General features: G+C 36.2%; 1 protein-coding gene across 1 annotated transcript in view; it reads left to right on the forward strand.

The window, feature by feature from the left end:
- CABCOCO1 (ciliary associated calcium binding coiled-coil 1) overlaps window positions 1-21,180 on the forward strand; it is a 120,206-nt gene that overhangs the window by 92,601 nt on the left and 6,425 nt on the right. The window lies entirely within an intron of this gene.

The following is a 21,180-nucleotide window of genomic DNA, read 5'->3' on the forward strand; positions in this document are numbered from 1 at the left end:
ACCTGACCATGTACCTGAGTCACCTGTGGTGCTTTTAAAAATAAACTCTTGACACACCGCCCCACCACCACCACCGCCACCATAATTCTAGTTCAGTAGGTCTAGGTTAGGTCTTGGCATCTCTAATTCTTAAAAGCTTCATGGTGATTTTGATGTACAAGCATGGCTGAAAACTGGCAGATTCAACTTGGCCTGCTACAACTGGATGTCATTTGCTGGCATAGGTCCTACCATCTCCTCCCCCAAGGAGATAAGAATGAAATATGTGTGGTTTATTGTTAGATAGCTGGGAGACACATCAGAATTAGGACAGTATGATCTGTGGCAGAGTCTCCAAATTGTCTCCCAGCATCCATTCTCCCCCTTTTCCCTTCATAGAAGATTTTTACTTGGGCAAATAGCTGACTTCATTTCCCAACCTCCTTTTCAGTAAGTAAGTAAACTTAGCCAAAACAGTTTTGACCGATGGGATGTAAGCAGAAATAAAGTATGGAACTTAATGGAAGTGTCCTTAAAAGGAAGGAGCATACCGTTCTTTTTGCCTTTCTTCTGTTTTTCTGGCTAGAATATGAAAGAGGTGGCTTCAGGTGCAGCAACCTTTTTGGACCATGAGGTAATCTTGGGAATGAAGGACAGAACACAGGAGCAGCAAGATGGAAGGAGCTGAGACCCCAAGACTTTGTACAAAGCAGAGCCAAAATAACAGCTTTCTATTGCTTACCTCTAGACTTTTATGTGAAGGCGAGATAAAATATTGTCTTGTTAAAGTTGCTGAGTTTTGGGTTTTCTGTCTCTTTAACAGCTAAATGCTATCCAAATATACCAATGTCACTACTTTATATTGCTAATAAACAAATATTATCCACTTTTAATTTTAAAAATTAAATTGAAAACATTTTTAATGATAGCTCCAGAATAAAAATATTTTATCAGTTTCTCCTCTCAAAATATTTGTATTTTTCATATAATTCTAACATCAAAATTATTGTAGTATATGTTCTATGTTAACAATTACATTGGGCCAAATATGTTGTAGCAGTTTGAATCTTTTTGCAAATTATAAACAGTAAAAACCTCATTAATTCAAACCCAAAAATCTTAGAATTTCAGACTTAGCAATCTGGTCTGCACTAATAGTAAAACTTCAGTCCATAAAATAACGGAAACCCATCATGTGGACGGTATTCCACGGAGGCTGTTTATAAACAGCCTCTTGCTCTCTTAAGTAGGACAGGGTTTGAATTTGGCAGCACTCACTGTTTATATGCAAATGGACAGTGCTAATTATAAATGAAGTGGTTTTGTGCTTTTTAAGTCTTTAAGGTAGATCCAGAATCTGTACTTATAACATTTTATTAGGAGTTTATTTCAGTTACTTCTCCAGTCTTTTTAACAGGGGTTCTGTGAGAGAACTAAGTCCTGCAGAGAATTATTTAGGTGACTATTTTCTTATGTTTTTCAAGGATGATACATAACTAATAAAATTCTAAATGCATGGGAAAGAAGTTATTTTATTATAAACAGTGGATGCCTTGGGCATGAGCGCCAAATTCTCTGGAAATCCTGGTTGACAGGCTGAGAATTGCATCACTTGAAAGTACAGTTCTATTTAGAAAATGCTCTATAATTCAGACTGCTGTCAAAGTCAGACTGGCTTTCCACTCAATTCATCCAAATTAATAATATTTTGTAGATATAAAAGTAACTTTAATTTTTCAGAAATTTGAGCTCTTTTTTTATTCCATCTTTGGTAAGAACTCTTATCTAAATGTTATAGAAGGCAATTCTAGCCTGTAATTTTTACACATGAGACTGGTAAGATAAAAGCAGTATTTTGAACAAAGTAACTTGGCAATGTTATATACAACATTGTGAAATGAAAAATGATTAGGGACTAAATTAGGAAATTGAAAAATTATTTTTAAAAAAGGACTAAGTATAGCAATGGAAATGAAAAGGAATGGACATAAGTAAGAAATGTTAGAAAGAAAATTTAACATAGAACTTGGTGACCGTTTGGATGTAAAAATTCAGAAGTTAAGGTGAATCAATCCTTGCACAGATTTGAGAAAAAGGATCTAAAAGTGATTGTGCCGTTGACATAATTAGAGAAGACAATTTTTCATAATGATCATAAGGGTTGTGATTATGACTTTAGTGTTAAATACATTAAATTTAATGTGATACTGGAATGCCAAATATAAGCTTCCTACAGAGCGTTGGAAATATGGGGCTGGATAAGTATATTAGAAAAGTCATTGATTGAATTGGGAGAGGGAACTCTTGTATAATAATCTATATCTAGGCATCCTTGTGCAGATATGGCTTCTACCACTCACTGTGAGATGATGATACAAAGTTGCAAGGTCCAGGGTCATACTGCAATGTGAGTGTGTCCTTTAGGGCCAGGCGCTGGACATGTGTAAATAATGAAGGAGAAACCAGGTTTGAAATGTATGGAGCTAGAAGCTATAGAAAATTCTAATAATCATCAGCTATGTAAAAAGTTACTCGAGTCTTGCCATAGGAGTTAAATGACATTTTAAGAACTCTAAAATATATTTTTGAAGACTTGGAATAAAAACCTAAGTGCAAATGAAATGCAAACTTTTATTCAATAAATTTTGAATATACCATTTTAACTGCAATTTGGGCAGACTTTTGGAATGTTTCAGTTCAACAAGTGAGAAATTACAACTTCTGATTTGGGCTTATATTTGGAGTACCTTCTTTTGTCATCTTTAAATTGATTTATTAAAGAACTGAGAAAAATTCAAAGTATAATGGAATATGAAACAAGAGCAATACAGACGAGCCATTAAATCAATAGAAATTATACTGACATCAATGAGGAAATTTTAATTCCAAAAAATTCAGATCGTAACAAAACTGGTGATACAAGAAGAGGAAGAAATACGTTTTAAATAGAAACAATGTGTAGGCTTCTAGATTGCTTGATAGTCCAATTAGTGAAGAGGTGAATCATATGAACACATTGTAAAAAGTTTTAAATTTCTTGCATTTTTACAAAAAATACCAACATCGATGAAGATAATACTAGATGTATGATATGCCTCTACAATGAAGACATAAACACAAATTAGTTAATGAGAGCCATTCTTTCAAGGAGTAAAGATTATTTTATATTGTTCACTGCATAAGAGAACCTGAAAAGATCCTTAAATCTTGCAGTTCATATATGAAAGAAACTTGCTTTAGGTTTTCTGAAATTTGATATCCATCTGAAAATGTACATGATGTTACCAATAACAAGGTGTGAGGCTGAAATTTTCCTAAACTATATCAATAATAACTAAATAATCTTTCTATTCTTTCTGTGGAAAATAATATTACAAAATTGTTGCCCTCTGAAGAGCTGATTAGAGTATGAAGCCCAAAAAGTAGAGTAAAATGTATTATAGATATGTATCAAGCAGTTAATAATTTTTTATTTATTTTGTGATATTTGTGGAATTTGTCAGCTTTCTAATACGTGTAATTTGTTACTTATTCTTTTATCATTCTATATATTCACTTTTGCAATTTCTATACATTCACTTTTGTATGTAATTTTGTATCATAATTTAGCTTCAGGCTCCACAAAACCTGCTCTAGCTGCTCTTTGTACACGGTTCTTATTAGGTAGAGGAAGGAGGAAACCAGTTAGAAGGATGGCTGTTGTCTGGGGGGCTTGGAAAGGGTGGTGGCAGGGAAGGTAGAGAGAGGTAGAGTTCAGATATATTTCAGAGCATATCTGATAGGACTTGCTGAGGAATTGGATGTAAAGGGTGAGGGAAAAAAGAGGAATCAAGGATGCCCCCCAGGACTCTCATTCGAACAGCTGTGTGGATATTAACACCATTACCAGGAAGACTGGGGAAAGAACAGGATTAAGGAAAGAAAAAAAGAGTTCTTTTGGCCATGTTGAGTTTGTCATGATATCCCCACTATACTACACTCTGCCTTCTACGCTGCTTATCATATCCTACCTTATACTATAGTCACACTCGCATTAGACTATAAACTCAAAGAGGGCAAGTGACTACCCTTTGCCCTCATGAGTATAAAATTTCCATTCTACTGAATTTAATATGTGTTGCATCAACTGTATGCAAGATGCTGTACCAGAACTGGATTCAAATCCTTTGACTCAAACTCTACCTACAAAAAATGCTAATGGATAAGAACCCGGCCTTAGAATAAAACAGACCAGAGTGAGCACCTTAGCTCTGTCACCCACTAACTGTGGGATCTGGGAACAATATCATGAACTCTCAGAGCCTCTTATTCCTCATCAAAAATGAGAATGCTTATCTTTACCTCATAGGATTATCACAAAGTAAAAAAAAAAAAGCAATGTATGCAAAATGCTTACCCTGGTGCCTAGCATACATGAGCACTCAATAAATGGTAGGATACACTTGCATTTGGTTTTCATGCCAACACAGATAATGTCTGCAGCACAGACATCACAAGGTCAGTGTACTAGAGAAGGTTTGAGAGAGAGAAGTTACATTTTTGGCATAAGAACATATCTTAAAGAATTTCAGGAGAAGATAATAGGTTTCTACACTCTTCCAGTCCTGAAAAGGGGTAAGGGGACTCAAAGTAGCTGTGAGCAAAAATAGAATGAATTTACCCAGTTCTTTACTGCACTATTTAACCTCTGCTTTCTTAATCATATGCACAGCAGGGGAAAGGATGTGCTAAAACAATTCGTGTGTCATGAACAAAGCAGCCGCAGATTTTAGCTCAAAAATCACACTAGGAAAACCACCAGTTGGAAGTAAAGTAATGAGGCCAAATTTCTTTTTTTTAATTGAGTCTTGAGTTACAAGCAACCTTTTAATTACATTAATCAAGCAGGCTTCCTCTCAGCAACTGATGAGGAAAATACATTGTTCTAACTTTTGCTAAGCTTGTTCTTAAAATTGCTGGATATTATTTGGACATATGGAAAATAAATCCCTTGATTTCTTTCTCATTTTTTTCTCCATTGTTTCAGTGTAGCTATAGCAAAAGACATACACTTACTTCTAGACATGACTTACTCTGAAAGACTATACATCACATTTTAAATTTAAAACATTTGCAACATTTAAACATTTAAAACATTAGCAGTCCTCTAACAAAATTTCATTTTATTGTTGTTAGACTTTAACACTGTAATTTTTATTTCCATTGTTCTAATATTTAAATTTTTCGAGATGTGTTCCCACAAAATCCCCAGGAAAATGGGCTCCACCGATTGGATGATCGCCACTCGGCAGGTTACATGCTCCATTTGACAGGTGGGAAACCTAAGGCTTAGAGGAGATTAACGACTTGTTAGACAAAGGTGTGTGGTTATTAAATACCAGAGCTGGGACGAAACCCAGGCCCGTCTGACCCTAGCTCTTCACCAACACCGCGTGCCTCTCTTGTCCTGGAATGTTCTCCTTATGTCTTTATGCTTTTGTCCATGCCACTTCCCCTGTCTATCTGTCTTTCTGTCTGGGATTTTCTCTCTTTCTCCAACCCCAGCTGCTGCTACCCCCTGTTTATCCTTAAAGATTTAACCCAGGCACCATCTTCCCTTTATGCCCTCCCTAAATCCATTCCTCTTTTCCCTCCCGGCGAGAGATGGCTGTCTTTCCTCTATGGTTCTAGGACACCTTCACATACACTTCTAATAATTATTTCCCTCTGCAAATTACCTTGTATGTCATCCCTACTAAGTCCCCACCCACGCACTCGATTGTGACCTCCTTGGAAGTGGAGGAATGTGTGTTGGTCATCCCTGAATCCCCAGGGCCTAGACAGTGCTTGGCTGCTCAGCAAAGTGCACGCTAAAAATGATTGTATAAATGAGAGTTTTAAAAACATAGAGTGCCTTGTATTCAGAAAAAAATTATGACAGCTTTAAGGAGGAGCTGGGAGTTTAGCTGAACTTTTGAAGATAGGTAGAATTTATAGAGGAGGAAGGAAGGTTAAAATGTAAAGCAAGTGATTTGTAATAAGCCCGGAATTGGAAATTTCCAAAGTATAATATCATTACAGGAAATGTAAAGAAACAAATTACATTTTTGTCATTGCCAGTCATATTTTGAGAATGCAATAAAATAATATTTTACAGTAAGAGCCCTAAGAGTGTACATTAAACATTTTATGTTTTCTGGCCTTTAAAAATGATTATTGCCATAATTTACACTTTGTTCAAGCAAGTATGACAAACATGGCATCTTTTTAATCAGTGTTACCAAGCAGCCCAGCAACAATTCATTTGATCTAATATTTCATAAATGACACTTATTTGAGTCAGATGGTTTTTCTCAGATAACTAAGAACAGTCTTGGTTCGTGATGAAACGAAACTCGTCCATCAGTAGGAGACACTCCTGTGTTGCACTGGCATATCAGCTCTCCTCCCACTAGGAGGCACTAAAGAGCCAGAGCTGATGTCCTTAGAGAGGAGGCGCCATCAGCCCTGGTCCTTATTCACTGCTGCATGGCAGTCATAAACCAGCTCAGTCTCCATCTGAGAAAAAAACACAAACACTGGAAGTGTCTTAGTGAGAGAATGGAGTTAAATAAGACCAGTCATTCAATAAAGTTGAAATAAAATATGACAAACCCTTTGGGAGGGAGGTGCTGTGGTGTGAGTTTTTATTTCTAAATGCACACCCCTATTCTGCAGACCTATATTTAAGTAGATCAGCCATTTGTTACTTTTTTCTTGGATTAATGTCTAGTCTTTTGAAATAGTAGCAGCAATTCAGTGCTATTCCTGTGTGTATATAATCAGTAATGTTTGTCAAGAGCTTTGGGAGGGAAGGACTACATAAATGTCAGTAGTTATTAATATTTGGATTTTTTTATATTTAGCTATCAAATGTGTTTTCCATAATCTATGACCAGAGGTCTATTTGTGTCCCTCCAACTATAAACATTTTAAGTAAAAATAACCATTAACTAACAATAGTATTCCTTCTGTTCTTCTTTGTAATCAAAGTAATATTCATCAGCAGTTCAAAATTGCGCTCAACTTCTTTAAGAGTCGAGTTTATTTTAACATGTTTTTATATGCAAATGCCCCTTATTCCTCTGCCTATGGGTAATTATTATGAAGAGTAGCCAGCTGACACATACCCCACCATGCCCTTCCTATTCAGTCAGTCCACAGCTAAATAAGGTGTGACTAAGCCAGCAGTCCCCTGTTCTGGCCCAGCTGGAACCATTCTCACATACTGGTATAATTGATTGTACGGGTATTTGTATCCCCTGCCTTCTAACTCCACCTCCAGACTGTACCCCATGCGAGGGCAGAAATGCTGCCTGTGATGTGTCTGCCTGGAGGAAAGGTATCCAGATCAACTGAATTGAACTAAAATCTAGATCTTACACTAGAGGCAAAACTCTTCTTTTAAATATGTGATCTGGTACAGCATCAAGTTTACCAGCAGAAAGTCATAGCAAAGCCAGCAAAATGGTTTTTCACTTTTTTCTTAAATGGTATTTCCACTCGGTTTTCTTTGAAAGATCCAATGTATTAAAAAAAAAAAAGGGAGGGGGCCATGAAACAGAGTTGACCCACAAGTGGTTCTCAAGACTAGAGTTCAAATTCCAGTTTAGGTTAAAAAACAAAATAGCTTTGAGGGCCGCTTACCACATGCCCCATCCACTAATGCATTTTTAAGAATCAAACAAATTCCCATGTTTGGCATTGACTCATAAGAACAAGAATAGGTCAAAATTTACTGGCAGAGCTACATAAAGCAGTCTACAAATACAGGCTGATACTCTTTCTGGCTCAAGCTAGCAACATTAGCCCTTCGCTTTTATGAGCACTAAATTTCACTCTAGTTTTAATAATAATAACAATAAATATAAAAATAAAATCTTATTTATATAAGAGGTTCATTTTGTTAAAAATGCATTGAGACTCATGATACTTTATAGGACCCATTTTATACTCTCTTTGATGATTTAAAGATGATAACTTCATGTGATTCATTGCCACCTAGTTCTGAATTTTAATAATATAATGACTCATCATGATTTTTACATTTCTAGAGAACCGGCTTGGTTAAAACCAGTGCCGTTGTTTTTACTGGGGTCATCTGAACTACGGTTCCCAGAATGCTCATGAAGGGGACAGGCTTATGTGTTCTGAACAGCCGTAATCTATCATGGCTGGTGCCAGGTCGACACATTATGAGTTTACAGTGTCAGCCCAGTGAATTAAAGCTTTGTTGTAGACCAGCTTGCTATGCAATTATTTCCAGTTCATATCCTATAAATCATCACTCTTCACATGATAATCAGCAATTTCCATCTAGCATTCTAAGCATCCATGTTTTGTCTTAATTGTGCTGTCTGATTCTACACCTAGAACAGTGTGACATGACTTGTACCGATAGCTTAGAAAATAAATTTCACTATCACTAGAACCTATTTAAGGAATATTCTATGTTCTCACTTTTTTTTGTCAAGCTGTTTGGTATCAATGTTGAAATAATAGGAAATGAATTTAAATAGAAACACTTCTCATGTCTTATCTCTGCAAACAAAAAACATAATTTACAATAAATTAGCACAGCAGTTGTTAGTGTAGCTCAGCTTTATTTTGCAATTCTCACACCTAAGCTCACGAGATGACACTTTTTCTGATAAGGTAATCTTTATAAGGTGGTTCTGTAGGTGATTAAATCCAACAGATGCTAGTGAGATGGTGAAGTTTAGAGATGTAACAGCAAATGCTTTAAAAGCATTCTTGTTAAAATAATAAAATGTCTTAAGATCTACCAATAGCAAAATCACTCAGACAAAAGAATAAATCAGTTACAATGCTGTATTTCTGTGTCTAAAGCCAAAATAAAATTACTTACCAATAAGCACATAAACAAATCAGTTATGAAAAATAAACTGCAAGGAAAATGGTATTTTTTAGAATAAAGAATTACTGTAAAATATTATCTTCCCAGTCATTTTTAAGTATTCTCATCATTGCCGAGCCAAACAAGAATAAAATATTTCAAACACAAACAGAAGCTAAAGAAATAGAATGTGTCTTTTCATAATATTTTGATACTCTATCTGTTCTTCAAAACATGCCTTGAACACCAGACCCCTCAAAGGTAAAATTGTCACCTTCTCCTGGGGCGATGATGATAGTCACATGCCTGATGTTTCCAATGATGCTCCAGTCCGAAATCTGTTAAGGCTTAGCTATAGGTTGTATAATTAGATTAACCCAATTAATACTATGGCTTAGTTTTGCAATGTACTTTTACTATTTAAATGGTTTTAGTCCTGGTTTCTTATTTCTAGCAGAAGAATTTCGAAACAGTAGCTCATTGTCCTTGCTTGGTTTTGATTACTTAAATGATGTTAGCTTTGCTAGCATCGCTTAAAGATATTACAGTCTGTTGAAGCACTGTATTACAGCATGTGCTGTTTTCTGATTTTCTTATCTAAATATCAGCTGCCTTATGTATGGAGTTCATTTATAAATACCGGGAAGTTCCCTGAATCGAGTAAATTAACATGCTGGGCCAGACTCTCTGGCTTCATTAGCAACCCCTCATACCAAGGCTGTGCTCATACAAGTGTGCAAAGCAGAACAATCCTTCAAGGGTTTTCCTGGCCTGAATAATTTCCCCATCAAGGAACCGGCTACACTCATCCTAATATTCCAGTCTTACTGCTACGATCTATCTGTTTTGCATAACTCCATCTAGCATGGACACCCTTTGGAAGAATATAACAAATAGCAGGGGAGGAACATGTAAAGTCAAGGAGCTGGGCTGGACACCAGATGAGGAGCGGCCTGAGTTATAGGTCATAGTAGAGGGTGGGGGTGAGAAGTGGGGGTGTGGGGATACGGAATCTGGTGCCCTGTATGTCAATAGACTATATAGTAGGGGGAAAAATAGTGATAGATGATCTCCTAACCATATGAGACCACAATGATTTCCTGCATTTAGTTATTCGATAAATATTTATTACTTTCCCACTATTTATCAGCCGCCTGCCAGGCAATAAAGTGGGGAACAAAACAGACCAAGTCCATATCTTCTGAGAGCTTTGTTTAGCATTGTTGTAGAAATAAATATGTGATGTGAAAATCTGAAATAAAAAACACAAGAACTTCACACTTTAAGCTCTTCCTCCTTGCCAGGCACTGTGTGAGTGCTTTACACCCATTCATTTACCCCTCCCCAAACCCCATGGGGTGGGTAACTATTGTTATCCCCATTTTCTAGATAAGGAAGCAGTGGCCCTTGCTGTGGGTCCACGGATAAATAAACATCGGCAGAGAGCTGCAGTTACGCCTTTTACTTGTGACAATGACAGTGTTTCAATGTAGCAGATAATATCGCTTTTTTGGTGCAAAGAATTTTAAAATAATATGTGTGCATTCTCTGTTTCCCACTCAAAGAAATGAATGATTCCAACTGTGAAAAGAGGTGCCTAAAATGCATAGGACAGAAGCAACACTCTAGTCCCGATAGGACAGCTGTTGAGATAAAGGCAAAGCACCACTGGGTCTCTGCTAGAAAAGTAAGTCGGTGCAGCTGTTTAATTCCTTTTCTGAAATGGATGGAACTGATCAGGAATTAGAGCCGCAGGATGGACAATGAAACTCATCCAGAGCAGAACTAATATCTTATTCACCCAGGTTTGACTTTAAAATTATATCAGCCGGGAAAATTATTTCACTGTCTTCTGTCGTGAGTAATCAGGCTATATTTAATTTTAATCATTAAAATGTAAAAATAATAAAAGCCACCAAAATAGTCTATAGTCAATTTTCTGATAAAGCAAATTTGTTTTTTTCCCCCATTTGTGATTTAAATGGCCTCCAGAAAGTTTTTTGGAACTAAGTGTTAATTAAAAATATGGAAATGGATTTAAGGCACATTACAGCACACAGTGGAAGAATAATCACAAGAGATTTGTTCGCACAACCATACCCATTTCTCAGTGTGTTTTAACTGTCTAGGTTATTGGTTGTTTTTCTGCATGCCTGTTCCTAGAAAAATCTGTGATTCCAATGAAAACAGTAATTACAATTACAACAAATAGGACAAATTGCTCTTTGAGCAGGAACATGCGGTTTTAGTCACCAAAAGCAAACTGACGCTCCTGTACTTTCTTGTTTAAACAAATGAATTAAGCATGTTCTCAAATTTCTTTATAAACCAAATACTTTTTATATCTTGCCATCTTAAAAAAAAAACCCATCCTCCATGCCTTACTTCTGTTGACTTATTTTGGAACAATGCACTGTAGTGCTGAGAGCAGCCAGCGAGCAAACTTGTTCTGAAATTTCCTGGCAACTTATTCTTTCAGATTCCCAATGTACATATGTTATTTTTCTTTTCTGAACCTTTATTTCCTCACCTATCAACTGGAGAGAAACACTTTTGGGGATTTATAAAGAACCAGTGGGGTTCCACTTGACCCTAAGGTTTAGGCACATGGGCTTTGGAGTCAAATAGATCTGGGTTCAAGTTCGGAAGGAATTCACCATTCTCTAGTTGTATGACCTTGACCCAGTTACTTAGCTTCTTTGAGCTTTAGATTCTTCATTCAAAAAATGAGGTCAATAAAACCTCTCCTTGCAATGTAGTATGAATTAAAGGACCTAATATTTGTGATGTGCCTTCTAACCAGCCCAAAGCCAGGCTCAGAATAAGTTCTCAGTAAACAAGAGCTGCTTTTTTTCATCATTGACGTTCATTTTCCTGGATGGTGGCCAGTGCTGCCACAACTCCAATGGATACTATTCACATTGTTTTGGGGGTGGGAGACTCACGGGGAGAGGCCCGTGGAAAACAATGTGGACCATGGCCCCTGGTCTCAGGTGACTCAGAAAATCTAGAGATTATCTGATGTTACTTCTGTCAGGAACTATGTAGAGGGAGTGGTATCTCTGGGAAATTCTTTAGAATTTTAAACTACCCCATGTCTACGAAACAACTATTAGTCAGTTTAAGTAATGCAGTCAAATCAGTGAGAAGCTGTTTAGTTGTTTGGCGTTAAGCTAATAAAATACTCTAGGATTCCATTGGTAACCAAGAGATGCAGATATTGCCCTGATGCAACAGTAAACCATTAGGTTTGCTTCTCCAAGTGGTATCATTTTTCATCATATACTTGTTAAACTGAATCATCACTGATCAAACAAACTGATGGCCCTGAAGATTTTTAAATGAATGGTTTCCCTAATGGAATACTCAACACCTAACGAAACCTCCTATGTAAAAAGACCTGAGCTAAGGACCCTCAAGATGAATAAGATCCCTGCCTTCACGTTGTTTCCACAACATGGCGGAAGATCACTCATACATGGCTATAACTCAAGGTACAGTGTAACAAGTACTATGCAAGAGGAACAGGCAAAAGACTCTGAAGCACAAGGGAGATCAAGAAAACCCTCACTGAGGTGAATGAGCTGGCCTGGAAGGCCTGATGGAATATTACCCGGCAGGGATGAGACAGAAACGCCTTCCCAAGCAGAGGGGGCAGCACAGGCAAGACTCAGGGCTGGGAAAACACCTCCATCCATGCTTTCTTTTCTTTTCTTTTTTTTTAATATAAAAAGTATTTATTGAGCACCCACTACATCCCAGGCACTGTGCATATTGGGAACCAGTGAGGAGTCCGGGATGCCTGGAGCTCAAGATCTCTGATGGCAAGAACTTGGATCTGAAGGCTGCATGATGGGCATTGTCATGAAAAAGAAGAGGGCAGGTGTGACCGACGGCAGGGAGCTGCCCTCAAACACATTTTGTGGTTGATTTGATGTTATGGACAAAGGCAGAGGGAACAACTCAAGACAATCTCAAGGTTTTCAGCCCAGTAACCAAGAAGCTGCTGATGCCATTGAGAGATAAAGAAAATGGAGGAGGAGCAGGTTTGGGGAAGATAATTAAGTAGAAAAAATGGACAAGCTGCAGCCTGTCTAAGATTCCAGGAAGCACTGAGTGTGTAATCCAAATATTCTCCTACAACATGACAGAAGAATACTGAAGCTAAGGATCTGCGTAAGCCAGCAGCTTTGAGTCTTATATAAATGTAGAAAAAGCCACTTGAAATTTAGTAACATAAGATATAACATCTGTAACTGGGCTAGAGATGACCTAGTCCAACTCCCTAATTTTACAAATCAAGATATCACATCTGAGACATACTCTGTCTGAGTGGCAGAGCCTATCCAGGACTGTGACTGCACATTTAAGGAAAAAAAAATCCAGATTTCTACAACATTTGAATCTGGAATAAAGATACTACCTAAACTTTTTGGAGTTACTATTATTTCAGTTCGTTTGTTTTTAAGTAAACTAGGCTGATTTACAAATTATAAGTAAAAAGTCTTTTTTCAGAAAATCTCTGGCCGTATACACCATTGTCCACAAAATAGTTTTGTAGTTAATTTCCAAGAATTCAGATTCCATGGAAAGCCTTGGAACCTTAGAGTACCATGAGCTGTTCCCTGCAAGGGAAAACATGACTCTTTTCAGGTCATTGAAATCATGACACTCCCTTGTATATAATAAGGGGTTGCCCTACATAGAAGGAAAGGCTTGGGTGCTTCCTGTAAGAGCCGTGTTTCTAGAATGCCAGGCGCATAAGATAATTGACAGCAGTTTCCTCCTCCAAAGCGAGAAAATCCTGCCCAGCTGACCAAAGAGTGCCTAATACAGTTAAAGAATCGGTTAGTGGAGATTTTTTAAAGGAAGGGGAGGGATGGTGGAAGGAGCTACGCAGAGAGGGAAATATTTATAACTGTGACAACATGTTTCCTTGTACTAATTTATGAACCCACTGGAGAAAAAGGAAACACACGAACTATGAATAAAATATCCAAAATGTAAACATCATGCCTTCTGCAAATTTTCTTTAGTTAAAAATTAAGGATGAGGTTGACTAAAGTAAATGACTAGTTTTTCATGGTCTCTTATTTCCTTGATGCTAAGAGTTACCAACTGATTTACAACTTCCTGTGTTGTTTTTTAATCTATATTTGTCAGCACATTTTTAATGTCAGATTACTTAAAATAGACATCTTGGGTCTAAGAGGTTGGAATAATAACATTATGTTGACTTCTCTAAAGATTTCGTAGCACTTTACAAACATTCTAGTTCGGCCCAAAAAGGCTTTATATTTCTAAACAAAATTAATTTCAATATAGTTTTAATGTGCTTTGTTTTTTGGAGTGTTTTTTTTTTTTTTTTTTTGCTTTCAACTGATGACTTCAGGACTCAAGTGCAGTTCCATCAGGATGCTTTGAAGTTAAGTAAATTACATGTATGGCTTTATCCAAAAGTTTCAGCCTCCTCTCACTTAGGTAGTTTAAACTGTGAAAATAACAGGAAGCTGGTGAAAAGAGAAAGATCAGAACCAAGAACTTAGGGTTCTTCCACTGTAGTTTATCTTCTAACTATTGTGATTTACTGTCTCATATGATTTCTGCAATTATAGGTATTTGTTCAAAAAGACTATTCTCAAATATAAAGACGATGAAATAGCTTCATTGTCATATAAGCTATCATAAGATGTAATTAAAATGTAACATATATAAAATCAAATTTTTAAATTTATATTTGATAATTCAAAACAGGCTTTCCACAAAGATAATTGCACTACTCATCTTTATTATTCTAACTAATTGACAAATACTGATATTTAATTTCCAGTCCTTCAAACAAGAGTTACTTTAGAATATTTCCTCAATTTTAAATATTAAAAACCTCAAATTTAAACAGAACAAGCTAGATGAATGAAAAACTCATCCATGATTAGAACTGTTTGCAATACTTTACAGTGAGGTCAAGGATATGCCTTTTAGAGTATATCTTAGTAAGCTAAACAAATATACTGAGTGGTTTCTAAAAAAATATTTTTGAAAAGCATTAGTTATCTTCTAACTATTTATAATGGAACCATACTTTCCGTCTCTCATCCTGAGGAAGTTGCAAGATAAAGTCAATTTAAGAATCGAAAGTACAGTGTTGAACTTAATAGTTTCAAGAGCTCTGGTATTTCAGTGTTCACGAGAAAGACATGTTGGACGTTTGCCCTATATGCCCTCTTTACTTGTGACAAAATTTGTTAAAGGAAATCTTTTCGAAATGCATTCAATCTGGGCAACCACAGGCCACATTGGATGCTGAAAAACAGAAGACAAAGCGAGATAAATAGGGCGGGGGAGGGGGCGAGGCAGATTTGCTCATTTTGAAAGTTAGATGTAAACACTCTCCTTTTCTAAATAGGCGATGTGCCTTGGTCCCAACCATGCCTCATGACTACCTATGTCATGCCACCTAGGTCTCAAAAGAAAAGTTGTTTGGGTCCAATTCTTCAAATAAAATGGCATTAGATATAGGTTTGGTATTTTAAAGACTGTGACAATATGGAAACAGGGTGATGGCATGTCATCACTAACTAATTCTTCTGAGTTAATTGGACTGCTTGGGCAATATTAACAACAGCATATAGCAATAGCATGGATCACTGTCCTCAATATGGATGCTCTAGTCTGTCTTCCAATGCTGGCATTATAATAACAGTGATTATAAATAACAATAATAATAATACACCTTTGGGTTTAATAATATTACCCTTTGAAGAACTCCAAGCCTTTTCATCCACATTATCTAATTTGTGCTTGAAACAATTCAATGAAGTAGCAAGGTCACAATTGTCCTTACCCTCCTTTTATAGATAAATAAATGGAGGCCTGGGGATTTTCTTAGCATCACACAGTTAGGGATAGAGCCAAGTCAACAGCCTATGATTCAGTGGTCTATCTTCCAGATTATTGCCATCTTTAGAAAATATCTGTGTATATGAAGAACTCCTGTTCCTCAGGAAATGTTTGCACCACAGCCAGATCAAAACATCTTTTCCTTTTAAATTGCATTTACACTACAAGAAGGTACTCTTTTTCAAATTCATTAGAGAGGATTTTGTTGTCTGAGGTCATTACGATAGGAGTACTCAGATTTCTTTTCAAATTATAGTATTGGCCTTAAGCAGGAGTACTCTTAGAAATACTAAAGATATCTTAAAGACTCTGGAATCCGTTTCTTTAATTATCTAACCTTATTTTTCAAGCACAAGTTAAACAAGATCAAATCAAGAGATATAAATAAAAATGGCACAAGGTGTTAACTGGAGTGTCCTAGCCAGATTGCAAATTGGTTTGCTGTGGCCTGCCAACTTAAATTCCTCCTTGCAGCTTCAGCCGGAACGGGTAGTCTTCATTTCCTGTCTTAACTTGTACTGTGTTACCGTTCACTGTTTAGGTGATTAGCATGTGGATCTGACCGTCTCAAAGCTCTATTAAGTTATAAATGTTCAAACTACCAACATGCTGTGGATAAAAATAGAAGTTGCTATTAGATGTCTATTCATACCCTACAGAAGCCTGGCAACATTTTGAACCTTTTCAAAATGTAAATACTGCATATTAAGCATAGGAAAGAAAATTAATGTGCTGCATTTGCAAATTTATTTCCAAGTCAAAATGCAAAGGGGGAGGAGGACTCTTGTAGCAGAATTGATATTCTACATTTATAGGATATCTTAAGAAGTTTGTGATAGCTGAAGACAAAAGAAAAACACTCTAGAAATGGATTAATTCAAGTTTCTCTGATAATCTTAGCTTTTGAATTTCCTCTCTTTTGATTTTAAATTTATGGCCTCAGTATGACATTACCAGAGTTTATTGCATTTTGCAGGTGGCATTCATATGTTTTACTTTTTGTGTAGTATGTTGTGGCCAGTGGGTTACAATTTTTTGTTAAAAATTTCCAGAACCACACAAGTACTTTTTAATTAGACTTGCAAATGAGTAATGCCTTTCTCGAAGGGGAGAAAATAGTTAAAACATTACAGGAATTTTTATGCCTTTTTTCCTTAGTTAGAATTGAGAAAAGTTTGCAATAAAGTTTGCTTTTTGAAACTGTGACATTTTTTCCTAAGTTCTGATTTACATATGAAGTCGTCATCTGATAATTCCAAACAAATGTCTTTTTAAAGCATACCGGTATTTGTTATGTGTTTCTGTAGCTCAAAAAGGGGCTAAGAGATTTGTCTTGCTTTCTGCCATTGAAAACAGTGGAAAGTTGTCATCTCAATGGCATTTTTAATATCTTGAATAATTTAATAATTGCCACCTTAATCATAGATTTCAGTGGTACAAACACTACCCACAAATCACCTACACTTTCTTCAAAGAAAACAATAAACAAATAACAAAAACAATAACCACAAAAACAAATAACAACAAACAAAAACGATAAACCAGACAATATTATCAATAATGTTAGCACATAAAGTAAAGAAAGAAAGCATGAGGTAACACAACTTTCAGATAAAACCTTTATAGTTCTTTTCAGATACCATAAGATCTGGAAGCAGATTCTGCTTCCTATAAGTATATTTTTAGACCTAAACTGACCCTGTACTTAGTTCCAGGAGAGTCAAGATTCCTATCATTATTCCCATGAGAGATGTCCATTTCATACGGTATATGTAAATTCTTAAAAGATTTCAAGTGATTTCATTTGGCTTGTAAGTAAAGACCTTGGCTTTTTTTAAAGCTACATCATTTAATAGTCGATGATGAAATTTCTTTCTTATGAGTATTAAATTATGCCAAAAGCCATTTACTCGATATTCTTTAAATACGATAGCATGATTCAACCAAAGCTCAGATAGTAAACCATCTTAAATAACACTAATGCAATGTGCACGTAATGAACAATGTAACTAACTTAAGTTAATTCTCATGTAACAGATAACATCTGGGGGAAATATACATTGGTAAGTTATGCAAAACTAATTTTCTAGCCACCACATCTGTAGATGTTATTTATTGTATGTTCACTTAACAGTCCATTATTCTGTTTAGAAATCTATTCTCTTCTTTATTAGAGCTTTTAATGTACTCACCTTGGTTCAAATGGTCTGCTCATTATCAGAAAAAATATAAATGGCATTCACATGGAACAACATGATTGTTTTTATTATATCCATTTGTGTGCAAGCATTCAAAAATGGCAAGAGAAACACATTTATTGCTTTACATTCAAAGTAATATTTAGGGGATATTTGAAAGTCAAGCAAAACCAATCATTTGGCCAAATGGATGTATGTGTATAATCAGAAACTCCTGATTTTTAATCTCAGCATTAGGCCTCAGGCAAGTCACTTAAAGTCTTTCCCTTTGTTTCCTGATCTGAAGATTATGGGTGCTATTCTCTTATAGAAGAGAGGGAGGTTGCTAAATCAGGGTACCAAATAGGAGTGTTTTTTTAATAAACATACTTGATCCTTTTTCTGTTTTTATTTTTCTAGATTTAAGAGGTAACATATTAGACTTTTGAGGAAAAAAAATATGAGACAATTAGAATTCTACAGGAATGTATAAAAATAGTTATAAAACTAGCTTTATTTAATTTGCTTCAACTATTCATAGACTTGAGGAAATTATAATGTTCTTTCAGAAAATCTAACTTAGTAAAGCTGACCATGTCTCTCTGTTTTAAATAGATTTTATTACAGAACCAGCGATGTTGTAAAACATGAGGTTTTGTTAAAAAAAAAATACAAAGGCCTAATTGTATTTTTTTAAAGAAAGTATTGCATCAGACGGTTTCATTTAAACATATTTGCTAGCTCTGTGCTCTCACCACAATTATTGATTCTAATTTTCCTTGAACTTATTTTTTGGAAAAGCTACTTGAGGGGGAAAAATCACTCTGATGCTTCTGCTCACTATGTTTATTTCAAACTAGATATTTGACAGTGTACCTTCTTTTTCTTAATGAAATGACTTTATATCTACCCTCATCTGAAATTGGGATATTTCTTTCCCTTACAGTATCTTACTAACATAGCCAAATGCCACCTTCATGAAGGGAATAAACATAGCCATGGTTTAGTTCATTGATAGTATGCCAAACACCCTGAAGAAAAGAAATTCTCGCCCCCAGTTTTTGTGCATGAATTAAATCAAATGAATAGCTTTATGAGCTACACTCATACAAATCAAGAAAAAGACAAGCCCAACTCTCAGTCAGAGCTTCATGTTCTGAGGGTACACGGGAGCTTCACTCCACCAAAGAAATGATGACGTGGAGCTGAGGAGTTCCAAGCTTCCAGGTGTGTGCCTAGGTCACAAAACACACACACACACACACACACACACACACACACAACGGTGCCAAAGACCAGGAAAACTGGGTCATTGGCAAGTAGTTCAGGTGAGCCTTATAAAGATATCCAGAGTGCAGGGGTGTGAAGGCTAAAATGAGAGACTTGAGCACGACTACCTGCTTGTGTTTAAGTGTATAATCTGATGGAAGAAAGGTCACAAGTGGGCCGATGGTAGCATCTGCTACGACCAGGATGGAGAGGCGACCTGTGGAGAGCTTACACCGAGTGGGGTCAGAGAAAATTAGCAGAAAGGCCTAGCTGTGTATGGAAAAGCATAGCAGCAAGACAGATGGGGCAACAGCAGCAAGATAAAGTTCTGCTTTGTTGAGAGAGAATATTTACCTTGCAGATTATCTCGTGCTTACTTTCTTAATACCCGTAATAAATTCAGTAAACTCCATTCAATTCCTTTCTCTCTTCTTTCTTCAATGTCTCACTCACCACCACTTCCTCAAAATTTCTATTTCTCACCCTATATTAAAGTCTGTACCACTAAATAAATACCTCATCATCTTCCCTTGTCTCCGGATTCCCATGCACAGCTTATTTATTTTACCTATAATGTTTCAGGGACATTGAAATTGGTTCAGCTGTTTCATTTTCCTAGGTTGGTAAAATAAAGAGCAATATAAGATGTGGGAGGATGAAAAGCAAGCATGGTGAAAAAGGTACAAATAATTTTGTGGGAAGATGAAAATGCTTGTATGTTCCATTTAGGGAAAAAAAAAACAATGGCTTATGAATATTGTGAGAGAAAAGAATCATTCTGATATGTTTTCTAGATATTCTATTTTGATTAACATTTAGTCAACTTAAGATAAACAACCTGGAATGATGTCATCTAACAGAATAGAGATTAAGTGCTTAATACTATTAATAATTTCCAAGTGTGGCAACACGACATATTACAGTTTACTGGAAAGTGCACAGGCCAAGAAGTTGGCATACCACGGTTTAACTCCCAGCCCCGTCACTAAGTAATTAGTTGACTTAAAGCCAATCATTGAATCTCTTGGTTTCCAAATTTCCTTGACTATAAAGTTAGGACACTTCTGTTTTTCTATGTATTTATACTAAACATCAACTTCTTACAAAATCAAATTAAATTAACAATATGAATTCAATGCAATGTACGTTGGTATGATCAAGCAATAACTTAGCCTCTAGGGCATCCCAAAACCTTCTAAAGAAAAAATATTAATATTTAAATGAAATATTATAACACGTAAGTTTATTTGAAATATTGTGGCGAACTTAGAAATGAATGTATGCTGATTTCAGAGTTTTTCCAGGCCTCGTGAGATGGTAATTATTTGGTAATTTATGCATTTCTAAAGTTTTGTCTTCAAACTTGTAGGCTCAGGGTCTTACTTTGTCAGCATACAGTGTCTGACTCCATCTCAGGACCATAAAAACAAGCTCCTGAGAGCTTACTATATAAATTAAGACAGCAATTTATTGATTTAAAGTAAGGAATGTCATAGACATGAAAATCAGAGCACTCAAGTGGGCATGTCTTTATAGATCAGTTGAGATGGGAAGTCAAATTATGATCAAAATGTTGCTTGTGAAACATGGAATCAGAACAACAGGAACTAATAAAATGACTCAATGTTTAATGCCGTCAGTAGCCTCATCTCTTTCTCACCCCCAAGTCGTGGTGGGATGGACACTGCTTAACTTGGCTTCTTTGACTCCTATTTCTTTATTTCCACTGTTGACCAGCTATCACCCTCCCTCTGGTTGGCACGCTCTTGCTGCAGAATTGTTAAATACTTACGGTGAAGTCTTGCCCTGCCCTCTGTGTTTTGGGTTGATTTTGCAAATCTACTCTCTGATTTGCTGTGTGCTGGCTTTATACATTACTCTTTAGAGCCTTTATTGTCCTTATCACCAAGCTCTTTATGGCCGCTTCGCCATTGCCCCCAAGGACAGCTACACTCTGCTGATAATATCGATAAACATCAG

This window comes from Equus przewalskii, chromosome 1 (assembly GCF_037783145.1).
Source record: "Equus przewalskii isolate Varuska chromosome 1, EquPr2, whole genome shotgun sequence".
Taxonomy (NCBI): Eukaryota; Metazoa; Chordata; class Mammalia; order Perissodactyla; family Equidae; genus Equus; species Equus przewalskii.